The following is a 13772-nucleotide window of genomic DNA, read 5'->3' as shown; positions in this document are numbered from 1 at the left end:
TGCATTTGATGCAAGGGACCTGAAGGACCCGTTCTGATGTGCACTCGCATCCCACGCGCTCTACTGGAGCGACCTCTTCTGACAGCTCCTTTGCTTCACAGGAAGCTTGCTAGCACTGTCTAGCGCGACAGAGTCAAGAAGGAGATGGCGGTTACTGAAATAGTGACTAATGGTCTTCACCAGCTGGTCCCTGATGATGTCCGCGAAGCTCCCAAAACCGCAGTCGCCGACAAGGCTGCGAAGGGCAGCGATGTGTACTCATATGCTATCTCTCCGGCAGTTTGTACTCGGCAGTGAAAACGGTGGCGTGCGGCGATCACATTTACGGAATATTTGTAATGCGTCGCCAGTATAAAGATAGCATCGTCACCGGAGTGTGAGGCAGCAGCGGTAGGCGCTGAAGTGGACGACGGCGACAATGTGTAGAAAATTCGCTGGCAGGATAGCCCTCTCCGGTTAGCAGAAGTGTGGAGGTATCTAGTGGAGGCACCAGACGCCAGCATGTAGTTGTGGAACGCCAGCCACCATTACTCCCACGGAAGGGCGGAGGCGGCTGAAGACCTGAAAAGCTCATGATAGACGGCCAGCAGTCCACGCCGAGGTCCTGGTTTAAGCTAACATCCTCGTCGCCAAAATATGTAGTATCTTACACGAGACAGGAACGCAGCAATTGACTGTTCTTCTCGCTGCGCGCGTGCAACACTTCGCCTTTACCGCACAACTCACAACACAAAATAGCTCATGCGTACCAATAGCAATAATTAACACCGCCGCAACAAAATTAACACCTTTAAAGCTATGACGAGCAAATATCACACAGATGAAACGCTACTCGGCTGAACACTTGCAGAGCGCCATTTTAAACGGAAGCGCGCATCCACTGACGTCATCATGCGCGGGTCACGTGAGTGTGACGTATTTCCGTGCGTGGCAGCAGGAAAACGTGTGTGGGGTCGGCTGCTGCCACGGCCGTGTCGCTAGCCTCGGCCTTTTGTTTTTTGCTCGCGTGTACTCTCGTACCCAGACGTTTTTTTTTATCGCCGCCTCCGCAGCCGCAGGTGCTTTTTTTTTTTTTCCTTTTCAATTTTGGCGCGCAGTCGTACAAGCAAGCGGGAGGCTTGTTCGCGCCGTGTTTCAGATTGACCAGACTGGAATGTATTCTGCAAAATAGACTGGGCGGCACCCATCCTTGCAAGTTTCTTCAGACTTTCGTAAGTACAGCGAAAATGCAGCGCAAAACACTTACAGTGGCATCCCGTACTTTCCTCATGGCGCCGCTCTTCTCACGTTACAGCTTGCTGCATCGATGCATTATTGCTAAGTGATCTCAATTCTTTTTGCGCCATCTTGCTGTGAGTCGGTGGCTTCAAGTGAAGCGTAGAGGATCTACGAAGCTCCGTGCGCCAGGAAGCAGTCCCTTCAATACCCGTGCTTCGATCGGTCGCCGGCGGCTCATTTTCGAGTGCGCCTCCGTTTTGCTCCCGAATAGCCCTGTCTTAGCAAGAGCAACCATTTCTATTTTTTGTTTCAGTGTGTGCCGAAATACTCTTGCTGCACAGTGATTTTGGGATCTTGGCTACGTCGCAGCTTCTGCTCATGGGCTCTCCTGCACTATGAATGCCTTGTGCCTCATGAAAGGTGGGTACAAAATGTGTGCTGGCAAAAACAGGTTGCTCCACAAGAGCGCTACTATATGAAATCGAAGTGACCTTATTTATGAAGCTGGCACTGGGCATGCATTTCGGTCAGCACCGTGACAGCCAAAGCAGTAGAAAAGGGTGAGGGGGTTGGGGGGGGGGGGGTGCCAGTACATATCTGCCGGACTGTTCTGACCACTAGATAGGACTAACCCGGTCATACGACTACATTTTAGCTAAGCTACATTTTAGCTAAGCGTGATAATATTAATTACATTTTTGCATCAACTCTAGGTGAATTCAAATTCTGTTTCTAGTTATGACTGTATATTGTCTTGTGTACCATACAAGGTAATTGCTGTTCATGGGCACGGTAAAAGAAATGTTTTTCAATGTTCACCAGCAAATCTACTCAGTGACAGTGCTATTTCTGTGACCATTATATAGATCCTTTTTGTATTCCTGACTAGAGCGGGTGAAATCGCTTCTTTCAGCTGTAGCATGTTAACAAAATAAATGCTGGTGCATATTTTCCAGTAGCTGTCAAATACAGTGAGAGGGCATTCAGGTGCACAAGGTGGGACTAGGCTGAGCCAGTCTGTTCCATATGGAGATACTAGTGCCCACGTAGGCCTGTCATGGTAGAAAATAGAATTGTATAATTGCTCGAAGAGCTTTCCAGTAGCATGCTTTGATGGGCTAGCTGGCACACCACTGCAGTGTGGTTTGGCTGTGCGAACAGGCCAAGGACGAAAGGTGCGCGCATGGAAATGCCAAGTTTGTTTTATCATTTCTTCATCTCCGTGCTTCTTTGGTTTACACTGCCAAATCATATTCACGCTTTCCGATATGTTATCTTGCAAGCAGCAAATGCACTGCAGACACTAGGGGCAAATTTTATTTGCTCTTTTTGGTTGAGGCCCATTTATTTTACTGATAGAACATTAAATGTTTCCATGTGAGTGCCATGTGACAGCTACTAGCATTATACTTTCCTTCTGAGTTGCAGCGGGATCATTCATGTCTTACCTTTCCCAGGAGCCGGCATTTATTGCATTGTTCTGATTTCCAGGCCCTTCCCTGTCTGGTGCGTGTGCTGAAACAGGAATCCCTTGGAGGCGATTTGCAGCTTTTGTCCATCATCTTGATTCCGTCTCCACATAGGTAATAGCCACTGCGGTGGCACAGGATTAGGGTGCTCAATTGTTAAACCCAAGGACACAGGATGAAATCCTGGTTGCGGCAGTCCCTTTACAATGGAGGCGAAAAGCAATGCCGTGAACTGTGCGATGTTGGCACACATTTAAAGTTAAAGACAAAGTAGTTGAAATTTCTGGAGGCCTTCACTAAAGCATGTATCTATGTCCCAATATGGAAACAGTCTGTCCGGGCAATGGACAGGGAGAAAATCCAATGAGGTCATTAAGAGCATATTTACCACAGTAGCAGGGGTGAATTTAGGTGCCTACCCTGTTGGGGGGGGGGGGGGGGGGGGGGGGGGGGGGGGGGGCACAGCTAGTATTATTGCGACATATCTGTAGTGCTTCCTGATATCTATTTTTTTACATAGTGTAGACATATCTGTAGTGCTTCCTGATATATATTTTTTTACATAGTGTAGACCAGTTGGTGCAAACCTAACTTGCTGGACATGGACATGGGAAGCCAAGGACATGGGAACTCAATACAAAGAAGTACATGGGACAACACTGTTTGGTCTGAGACCCATTTCCAAAGCATTTCACCCCAAAAGAGCCAAGCATCAGGTCAGGGGAAATCCTGTACCAGTTGGATCCTGTACCAGTTGGATCCTGTACCAGTTGGAAAACTGTTGAGTACCTGGCGGCACCTGGAATCAAACCTGGTACCTTCTGAATGCGCAGCATTTCTTTTTCTTGTGTTCCTGTGTCTTTGGCTGGTCCAATATGTTAGATTTAAGTTTAGTACAATACCCCAAGAAAACAAAAATGACAAAATATTTTTGGTCAGTACATAATCTAATTGCCCACTGCTCTTTTAGTTTTCATGGCATTGTTTGTCTATAAAATATATATCCATGAAATTTGTTGCCGCTTAACTAAATTTGTGCAGAGCTAAACACAAAATTTCACCGATCCAGTTTTTGTGTGTGTGTGAGTGTGTTCAGGTAAAGACTATCAGTGTTACAGAAACATTGTTCTACATGCTAGTTTAACATATTTGACAATGGCTAAGTTTCAGAAATAAAAAGCACAGCTATGAATTTCCTGAAAATTTCAGACAGCTCGTCCCAGTGTATATTATTTTTTTTTACTGATGTCTTCTTGCAATGAAATTTTTTCTAGCTTGGTCAGTTCTTTCAAGAACAAACTTAGTATTATCCTTTAACCATAATCATCACGAAATGACACGGATCTGGTGTGTGAATCCACCCCAAGTGCTCTGTAAAAAAAAAAAAAAAAAAAAAAAAAAAAAAAAAAAAAAAAAACGAAAATGTACTGCATACACCAGCGCACCTTTGACCAAGGCCTTTCTGAATTCATGAACGATCATTAAGATTTTTTAAGATCTTCCAAAGCCACGTTGAGCACCATTAGAACGAGAACCCGAGCAAGGGCTACTACCCCACCAAGACATGATGGCCTTGTGACAGAATCTGCCTCACATTCAGGAGGTACCAGTTCCGATCCTGGTGCTGGTGGGTACAAGATTTTACCCGGCCTGATTCTGGGCTCTTCTGGGATAAGATGCTTGGGAAAGGTATTCTAGTTCACTTCAGGAAAAGGGTCATGAACCAAAAGTCATGATTCGTTCCACCATTAGACAACCCTAAGTCCGCTTCGTGCAGCAGAAGCCCATATGCAGTTCCTTTTTCCTCCTTTCCTAAGCCATGAGCCCTGGTAAGCCAAGCACCAGGCTGGGCCATAGCTGGTACACATTTGAGAAAATTGGAAGTGGAAGTCGAACCCACCACATTGCTGTAATGTGGAATGATGCTGAGATAAGGAAATAGTGAGCCAGCACTATTACTAACCATTCAAGAAAGACTACTGATTACTCACACTGTGGTTCATTAAAAGGATGTACTCAGGGGTGCAAAAGCTCAAATAAGATTTGTAGCGATTTTTGGAGCAGCAAAATCTTCGTTTTAGAGCAATAAAATTCATATTTGGAGCAGCTCACAAGAAAAAAAAATTAATTCAAATTTTGGAGCTGTTAAACATGGAAGAACTTTGCTTTCGGCACAAAAGAATGAAGAGGTGTGAATATCGGACTGTATGAATGCGATCCAAAGGAAATCTAGCAAAGGCCACCTATCACCGATGCTGCGTGTATTTATTTTTGTAAATAAGCTTTTTGTACTGCTAGGCATGCTATCACACACACAAAAATGTGAATCATAAAATTGAAGAGGCTAAATAAAAAAAGCTAGAGAATATGCCTTTTCTTTTTTTTTTTCATTTAGCACGGTTTGACAACCTTAATCATGGGACTTTATGTTGCTTGCAAGGCTCAAAAAACATTGTTTTACTCTCTGCGAAATCCACAGCTCGTGTCGTGCGAGGGCAGCTCCGAAAGAGCTTAATTTGAAGCTGTGACTGCGATCAGCCTGTGTCCAGAAGCGAGCGCAGTGCAAAGACAAAATGTTGATTAAAAAGCAAATACAGAAACAGACAAAAAGAAACGCCGACCAAAAGGCGAAATGGCAAATGCCGAAAGCAAGTTTTAAGCAAAGAAAACTGACAAGCGAGCACATCTTCGGCTTGTAAATTATACTTCTTGTGGACTGGCGGTGGCTTTGACACAATATTTTGATTAAGGAGAGGTGGACGATTATTAGGTTATGTATTTCATGCACAATGCATACCTTATAGTACTTCAATGTTGCAGCATGCATAAATGTTATTTTGGCAGTCTTGGGCTCCACTACGGCATTATGGAATTCAATAGCTAGGCTGCTGTGCGTTTCTCGACCTTCTGATGTTCGAAATAAATTTCACATGTTCCACCTCCAGTTGTATTAGCACGAACTTCGGCGGTGATGCAGGCATTGCGAAATCAGGGGGTAGACGAGTCGTACGTGAAAGTGCTGCAAGATATATTTAGTGGGTGCACAACAATCATAGTTCTGCATAAAAAAGTAACAAAATTCCCATACAGAAAGGAAAGAAGCCAACAGTCGGCGAGGCCAAGGAAAGCGTTGGGGATGGTACTTCGTCTTTTTTTTTTATGTTTACTTGGATAATCACAGAAATTAGTAATGTAATCTGTTTAGGGGAAAGATAATTAAACACAAAGTAGAAGAAAAAACAACGTGCCGATGGTGGGGACCGAACCCACGACCTCCGAATATCGCGTCCGGTGCTCTTCCAACTGAGCTACATCGGCCGCTGTCCCCCCTGCTACTTGCTTGGGTATTTATGTTGTCTGTATACGAACCTTGAGAGTGTTCACCAGCGCCACCTTCAGCCATAGCGGCGGACGTAGAACGTCCTTTGTTACCGCCAGCGTCACGTAGAACGTGATCAAGAGCGAGGGCGAAAGCAGGGGAAATGTGGGTGCTCGCCCTCGCTCTTGATCCCCAACGCTTTCCTTGGCCTCGCCGACTGTTGGCTTCTTTCCTTCATGTATCATAACGAGCACCCACATTTCCCCTTAATTGATCTGCATACAGAAAGGTGTTAGACAAGGAGACACGCTCTCCCCAGTACTATTCACAGCTTGCTTAGAGGAAGTATTCAGAGACTTGGAATGGGAGCAGTTAGGGATCAGGGTAGATGGAGAATACCTCAGTAATCTGCAATTTGCTGATGACATTGCCTTGCTAAGTAACTCGGGGGATGAACTGCAAATAATGATTGATGACTTAGACAGGAAAAGTAGAAAGGTAGGCTTAAAAATCAATATGCAGAAGACTAAGGTAATGTTCAACAGCCTCGGGAAGGAACAACAGTTTATGTTAGGTAGCGAAGCACTGGAAGTAGTAGGCGAATATGTCTACATAGGACAGGTAGTAACCGCAGACCCGGACCATGGAAAGGAAATAACAAGAATAAGATTGGGATGGAGCGCATTTGGCAAGCACTCGCAGATTATAACTAGCAGCTTATTGGTATCACTCAAGAGGAAAGTATGCAACAGTTGCATCTTACCTGTGCTCACCTATGGGGCTGAAACGTGGAGGCTAACCAAGAGGGTTCTACTTAAGTTGAGGATAACTCGGAGGGCTATGGAACGAAAAATGGTAGGGGTAACATTAAGAGATGGGAAGCGTGCAGAGTGGGTCAGAGAAATAACTCAAGTTACCGACATTCTAGTGGAAATTAAGAAGAAATGGACATGGGCAGGACATGTAATGCGAAGAGAGGATAACCGATGGTCGCTTAGGGTAACAAACTGGATTCCAAGGGAAGGAAAGCGTAGCAGGGGGCAGCGGATGAGGTTGAGAAGTTCGCAGGGGTCAAGTGGATGGGAGAGGCCTTCGCCCTGCAGTGGGTATAGTCAGGCTGATGATGAAACACAGAAGCCACCTCCTACACTATCTGATGATGGGAAAGTGAGTCTATCGACAAGACAGTATAAAAATAACCTTAGTATACATGAATGAACCAACAGGATATCGAAAACTTCCATGAGCCGCATAAAAAACTAAGATACATCCAATAAAAACATGCAGCACTTAAAATGCAGGGTTGAAGTATTGCTCCAAAATCACAAGTACCACTACGGCCCACCACGGAAGCAATAGTAGCAGTGGTGCCTTGTCACAAACAGCCCACTTGCGTTATAGGGTTCCTTCAGCGCATAGACAGTGACTGAACTGGAAAGCGGTGAAAGCACATGGATGCAAAGAAAATATGAGTAGCCATTGGAATGCCATGATGCCATCTCAAAATAAAACTAAAATGCCAGTGACGCATGCTACAGTGTCTGAAGCATCGTGATTGGTTATATCACGGCCGCAGAAAGTTGTTACTGAGTATGGCAAACTTTTGTGGATAGTCGGGGCATTTTGGCACAGCATGGCGCAAATTTCACGCTTAATGCACAGCTTGGTGCAGAAATATGTAGCCGTATCAAAATATGCAATTGGTGCAGCTGTTGCACCCCTGTGTGCTGTCCGCTCATCATTCTTGGATATTCAGGCACCAAGCCGCTTCTGCTCTTTGAGGCCTGGGAGAGGTCTGGTGTCTTTGCCTTTTTAACTGCTTGGAGCACGACAGATTTTATTAACCCTATTCAGTATGCCCACTCTTTTCAGCCTTCGATTAATAGCCTGGTACGCAGATTTAGGGTGTCTTTGGCAGGCGCACCTCCTGCATATCCTCCAAAACCTCTAGCAGTCTCTCCACTGCTTTGAAGCTCCGTTCGATCGATAGCCTTTGTCCTGCGAAGCTCCCTAGAAATTAAATACTGAAACCAAATACTAGAAACCAAATACTGTGGGAAGTCTCGACACTGACAAGAAAGAAAAAGTAAGGGGAACAAAGGACTCCTTTGCGGCGCGACGGAGTCCTGTATTTTTTCTTCATTGTGCATGATCATCCTTTATAGATGTATCGCTGTCATACCTGCTTAAGTGCTTCCGCACTAACTGGGAACCAACATGGCGGCCCACCAAGCCTGACTGCCGTTTTTAGCCAAAATAGGGAACCCTAGCATGAGATGTCACCACCCTAAGCCGGGCGCCGCGGCGCAACACGTAGGCTCCCTATCCTCTGAATTCGGCGCCATCTATTAGTGTTGTGAGAAAGTGTCTGCTGTCCCATATTGCCTCCGGGATCATCCTCACGCTTGCGGGGGTGATCTCTGAGGCCATGCTTCCCGCCCTTCCTCGCAAACATCTCGCCTTCGACTGTCTTTTGACCGAGCCGCTTTTTTAAAAGAGCGAGAATGAGTGGCGACTCACTGAGCGGCCACTCTTTTGGAGAGCAGTCGCTTAGTGAGCAGTGGTTCTTTTGGAGAGCCGCTGGTCTAGTGAGCCATCGGGAACCGTGAGCAGCGTTTCTTTTGGAGTGCTGTTAGGAACCGTTCTGCCAGAGTTAGGTCTTCTGTTTGCTGCTACTTTAGCGCCATCTATTAGCAGTACGAGAAAGCAACTCCAGTGGTCAGGCACAGGTGGATTGGGCCGGCATATAAAGAAAAGAAAAAAGTGTGCTGTCTGCACAATCCTTCGCACGTAGTTGGTCGGCTGCTTCGGCGCCGTGTCGAGGCTCCGCGCCGGCGACCTGGCAGCCGCAATGTGTGTATGCTTCGGGTGATAGCCGCTGTTTTTGTGCGTCTTTTGTTTTGCTTTCAATAATTGCTATGTATAGTTTTCTCAAGCTGCATTACAACAGGGCGAATGTGGAATGCATGGCCCCTTTCGCAGCCAACCCAGCAGAAAAAAAATATCTGGTTCAGTCATGAACAGCACTGACTGCAGAGCGTCGTGTGCTCAAAACGGGAACAGATGCTTTATGAAAATTAAAACCACACTTCACAGCATGAATGGCGAGCGATTCGGCTTGAAGTAGATACAAAATGAATGAATGAATTAAATACGGTCGGTGTATGTATGTGGCGGCAAAAACAGGAAGGTTGAACAAGTTTGGGTTAGGGTACTGGGCCAGAAACCTGTTGCCAGGAATAAAGGAAGCAGTGGGAGAAGCCGGGGCGCTGAGAGCTGTGGGCATTGAGAAAAACTGTCGCAAAGTTGAACAGGGTTAAAGGAATATACGAAAAACGAATCAGCTAGAGAAAGCATGTGGGGGGAGGGGGGATTTAGAAAGTGAAAAAGGACTAACGCGGACTCGAGCTACAAAGCGCACACTGCATTAAAAAAAATGATGCATTTATACTTCAGGCTCCTCCTGAGTTCACTGTCTCCGGGAATATAAGAGGGACCTCGAATCAGGTAATCTGCTTTCTCTATATTTATAATTCACTATCTATATCTGTCTACATTGTCACTATCAGTATTTGTTAACAGTCAGTCCACAAGAGATTTTGGGCTAGAGATTGATGGCCCGAAGTATTTATTAAGGATAATTCTCAGTGTGTTTAATGATGGCCAATGTTATTCAGATAATTTTGAAACGATAGGGTACCAAAAGAACGAAGTCCTCTCTTGGACTTCGTGGACATAAAGTGGACATAAAGAGTAAGAATCGAGCCTTAAAAAATATGGATGTTGCTGTTTACTGAGATTTTGTAGTCACCATTAGGGGAGATAGGATGGACACACAAATATTTCCACGCTTTCGTTAAGTTTCGGGAGGTCGAATGGGTGCGTATCAGTGAATGAGAGAGAGGCAGAGTTGGCTTTCTCTCTCTCCAATAGACCACTGTTCGCTCCTGAGCGACCCAGGCTTAAGTGAGCCGGTGAACCGTTCAAATGAGCCGGCTCACTTCAGTAAGCTGAGCCGTTCTGAGCCGCTTTGCTGATCTCTAGGTCGTCGTCTCTTCAGCTCACTGTTCCTGAGTCTGCGTCGCTTGGATGGTAGCTATGGATGGTAGATGGTAGAAGATAAAGGTGGCAAACACCTGCCACATGGCGGCTGCAACGAGGCACTGGCTGGATTCCCAGGATGTTTTACCCAGCACCTCCACCAAATGTAGCGGATGAAATGGGTTTAATACAGGTCAACGTTTGAATAATGAAGGCTGCTAGCAAACGGCCCAAAGCCCAGAACAGTCTGCACGCATCTCTCTCTTCCTCGAACTCTTCAGTAAGCACTTCCTCATTTGAAAGTAAAAATGGGGTATTTCACATATAAACCTCTGGCACCCATTGCATTGACTTATGCTTTAGTCCACTTCAGCAGATCATAATGGTTGCGGAGCACTGCAAGTTTCATTTTCAACCGTCAAAGTGTGGAGCACATGCAGTCGAACCCTGCAAAGGAATTTTTTTTTTTTTGTTCCCGCGAGAATTTCACTCTTGCAAAAGTTGACAAATAAGTAAATATTAGCAATTGGCAATTCAGCTATAAGTTGTGATGGCTCAAAAAGTGAGCATGAAAACGGCGAATACGCACTTGTCAGAATTCACAACCAGGCCGTGCTGTTGGAGGTGCTGTAAACTGCACGCAGGTAGTTCTCGTTATCTATAGACATATTGCTGACTGTGTTCGCATACATCAATGATCGGTGTATGCAAACACAGCTGGGAGGCCTCTTGTGACCTTGGCAATGAACTGCTGAAAGGTTTGAGTTGGGTTCTGAAGTCCAAAGGGCATCCACACATACTCTAACAGCCCAAATGCAGTTGTGATGGCTGCTTTAGGTATGCTGGCAAACACAGTGGGTATCTGGTGATGTGCCTAACCAGGTCCACTTTGTTAAAAATGGGGCAGCCATTCAGATGTGGTGTGAAGCAGTGGATAGCTGTCGTGGACAGTCTTGGCATTCAACACTTCATAGTCACCGCACGGACGCCAGTCACTTGGATCTTTTTTTAGATATGAGATGGAATGAAGCCCATGCGCTGGATGATGGGTGTATAATGTCGAGTTGCATCATGATTGAACTCCCGTTTAGCAGGTGACCAGCAAACAAGAGATGTGATCGTGCTGGTGGTGGTGGTCACACCATATGCTTTGGTGGCTGGGTGAGATTTAAACGCTTTGCCAGTTACTGAAATCACACCGGGATGTTCTCAAAGAAGGTGATGGTATCAGCATGCCGATGCCAGTGGGGACAAGGTTAGACTCGACGCCAGATATAGACAGCCGAGTGAAGCTGTCTGTCGAGCTGCATGCTGAATGAAGCCCAAGTGAAAGTACGATAAGAAATATGCGCTGATGATTGGGTCAACATCAGCGATGACGAACACTCATCAAAATGTGTGGCAGGGTACCAAGTTGAGGGTGAGGGAGCGAAGTCTATATGTCTCTATGGTCGAAGGGATGGCAGCCCGTTGCGATTGCCCCGCCAGCTAGGCAAGATGGCTTTTTTTTTTTAAGGATCACGCTGACCTCTGCACCATTGTTGACAAGGAACGGATTATGACAGGTCTTGTCAATTACCACAAAAGGACCCCGCCGGGGTGGCGCAGTGGTTACGGCACTCGACTACTGTTCCCAAGGACGCGGGATCGACTCCCGGCCTCGGCGGCCGCTTTTCGATCGAGGCGAAAAGGAAGGCGCCCGTGTGCTGTGCGATGTCAGTGCACGTTAAAGAACCCCAGGTGGTCGAAATTTCCGGAGTCCTCCACTACGGCGTCTCTCATAGCCTGAGTTGCTTTGGGACGTTAAACCCCACAAACCAAACCACGAAAGGTGGCCGCATTGGGGAGCCACGAGTTGCCATTAATGGTCTTGAGGGGTTTTTCCCAACCACGAGACATGCACTTAGTGGCAGGATGTAGGAATTGCCAGTCATACCAGCAGTGTTAAGTTATGGCTCTTTGTGCGCGATGGAAAGTGGTGACTGGAATATGGTGAATGGTCTCTTGGGACAGGCTCCTGAGTGTGTCAACTGAGGTAGTAAGCTCATCAGTACAGGCCTCGAGGCAGGAAATTGCCGAGTCTGCCAGTGGTGAGACAGCTGTGGCTTGCTGGAAGGCCACCTCATGAACCTGGTTGGTCAGCTCCATGGTTGTGTCACTGGCCGCTGGGAAGGCAAGATGCAGATGCTTGGGCATCAGCAAGAGCTGAAGAAGAGCTCTCGAAGCAGCGGAACATGGGTGGTGAGTCCTCACCGAGGAGCTGCCAAATCTGGTGAAGCAGTTGTGAAAGGCGACAGTCGTCAAGGTCCACCAGTAAGGAGCTGCTGTAGGTGAGAGCGTTCTTACGCCATAGTTCTCTCGGGTACTTTGGTCTTGAGGTGCTGATGAGGGCATCTCCCATGAGTTTATAAGAATATCCTGCAGGTCACTGATCATGTCAGGAGAGAGCGCAGATACGACATGATTGTACTAAATCACCTTGTGAGGTGATGCAGTCAGTAGAGATGTGCACGGGCCGAAATTCTGAGCCCGAGCTAGCTTGGAATCTGTGTTACAGACCAGAGTCTGGCATGGCAACGTGTTCAGACTTAAAGGGCCCACGAAGAGCTATTTACGAAAACTAGAAAACGCACTCTAGATATAGGTATCCTATCAGTCCTCTTTGCAACACACAAATTTTTATGCTAGTGTCAGTAATACCGAAAATATTGGCGACTGAAATGGCGCTCGTCCTCTGCACGCTTAACCTGACGCACGCTTAACCTGACGCACGCCGCCACGGAAGAAAAAAAAAAAAGAAAACAAGCTGAGACGGCACCCCACCACGTTCCATTCTCCAGTGAGCGGGCACAACCAGCAAGCCCCGATGGAGGTTTGCGCGGGGGAACATGTCGCCCTAATCAGTTGAGAGCTTTAACCAGGAGCACTTTTTAAAAATTAGTTGTCAATTGTCTCCACGCAAAGTGTTTAAATTTGACTCAAATACTCACAAAGACCATCTCTATAAATTTCTTTCACTAGAATATTAGAGGAAATATTGTTTAATGGCCCTTTAAGGCCCTGGTCTGGCCCAGAATGATACAGAAAGAAATAATTTCCAAATAATGAGTTGACCTTGAAATGCTCAGTTGTCGCGTTTAAGATTGAAATTTGTAGAATATATAGAGGCACAGCACAACATAGAATTATATTAATTTTTTTATATTATTACGCAAGAACAATTTATGCATTGATGAATGCTTAAGACATTTGTGGCACTCCTGGATTGTGAATCCAGCAACGCTGAAGTTCTTTTTACTGCTGTAACTTGTGGCTGCAATGAATAATGTGTTCTTAGCAAGAAAGGAAAGATTTAGGTACATGGTTTCCTCACTTCACCAAAAACACGCGGCCTCTGAGCAAGGGGTTGATTCTGTGGCCAAGTACTCGGTAAGCTTATCTTGCTCACTGCGTGTCTTTCATGGCACCGACAAGGTCGTGGACCGCAGATGCTTTGACTAGGTGCTACGGCCCATTTCTACTGAGGCTTGTTGAGGCCTGGCACAACAGATGTGGAAGAGCTGACAGCATACCGCGAATCTGGAAACTGATACCTAAACATCTGCCGAAGAGGAAGAGAGAAAAGTCAAAATTTGATAGCCCACAAGCAGCCCTTCTGCTTGGTCGTTGACAGCTAGCAAAGATCTGTTCATGCCAGGGGTGTGTGGTGTAAAGGTGCATAAACA

The 13772-nt window shown here is 46.2% G+C and overlaps 1 long non-coding RNA gene across 2 annotated transcripts; it reads left to right on the top strand.

Annotated features, from left to right (window-relative positions):
* Positions 1 to 1089: 1089 nt before the first annotated feature.
* LOC146194252 (uncharacterized) lies at positions 1090 to 12781 on the top strand. Of its 2 annotated transcripts, XR_014705848.1 has the most exons (5): positions 1090 to 1211; positions 1532 to 1638; positions 2710 to 2801; positions 9463 to 9513; positions 12061 to 12781. It is a non-coding gene; the product is annotated as an uncharacterized LOC146194252 (long non-coding RNA). The 2 variants fall into 2 exon arrangements; XR_014705849.1 differs by lacking the exons at positions 9463 to 9513; positions 12061 to 12781 and adding an exon at positions 10051 to 10439.
* Positions 12782 to 13772: the final 991 nt, after the last annotated feature.

The sequence above is a fragment of the Amblyomma maculatum genome, chromosome 3 (assembly GCF_055883805.1).
Source record: "Amblyomma maculatum isolate TAMU_Amacu chromosome 3, ASM5588380v1, whole genome shotgun sequence".
In the NCBI taxonomy this organism is placed as follows: Eukaryota; Metazoa; Arthropoda; class Arachnida; order Ixodida; family Ixodidae; genus Amblyomma; species Amblyomma maculatum.
Note: the sequence above shows the minus strand (reverse complement) of the source record. Positions and strands in the feature narration are given on the sequence as shown.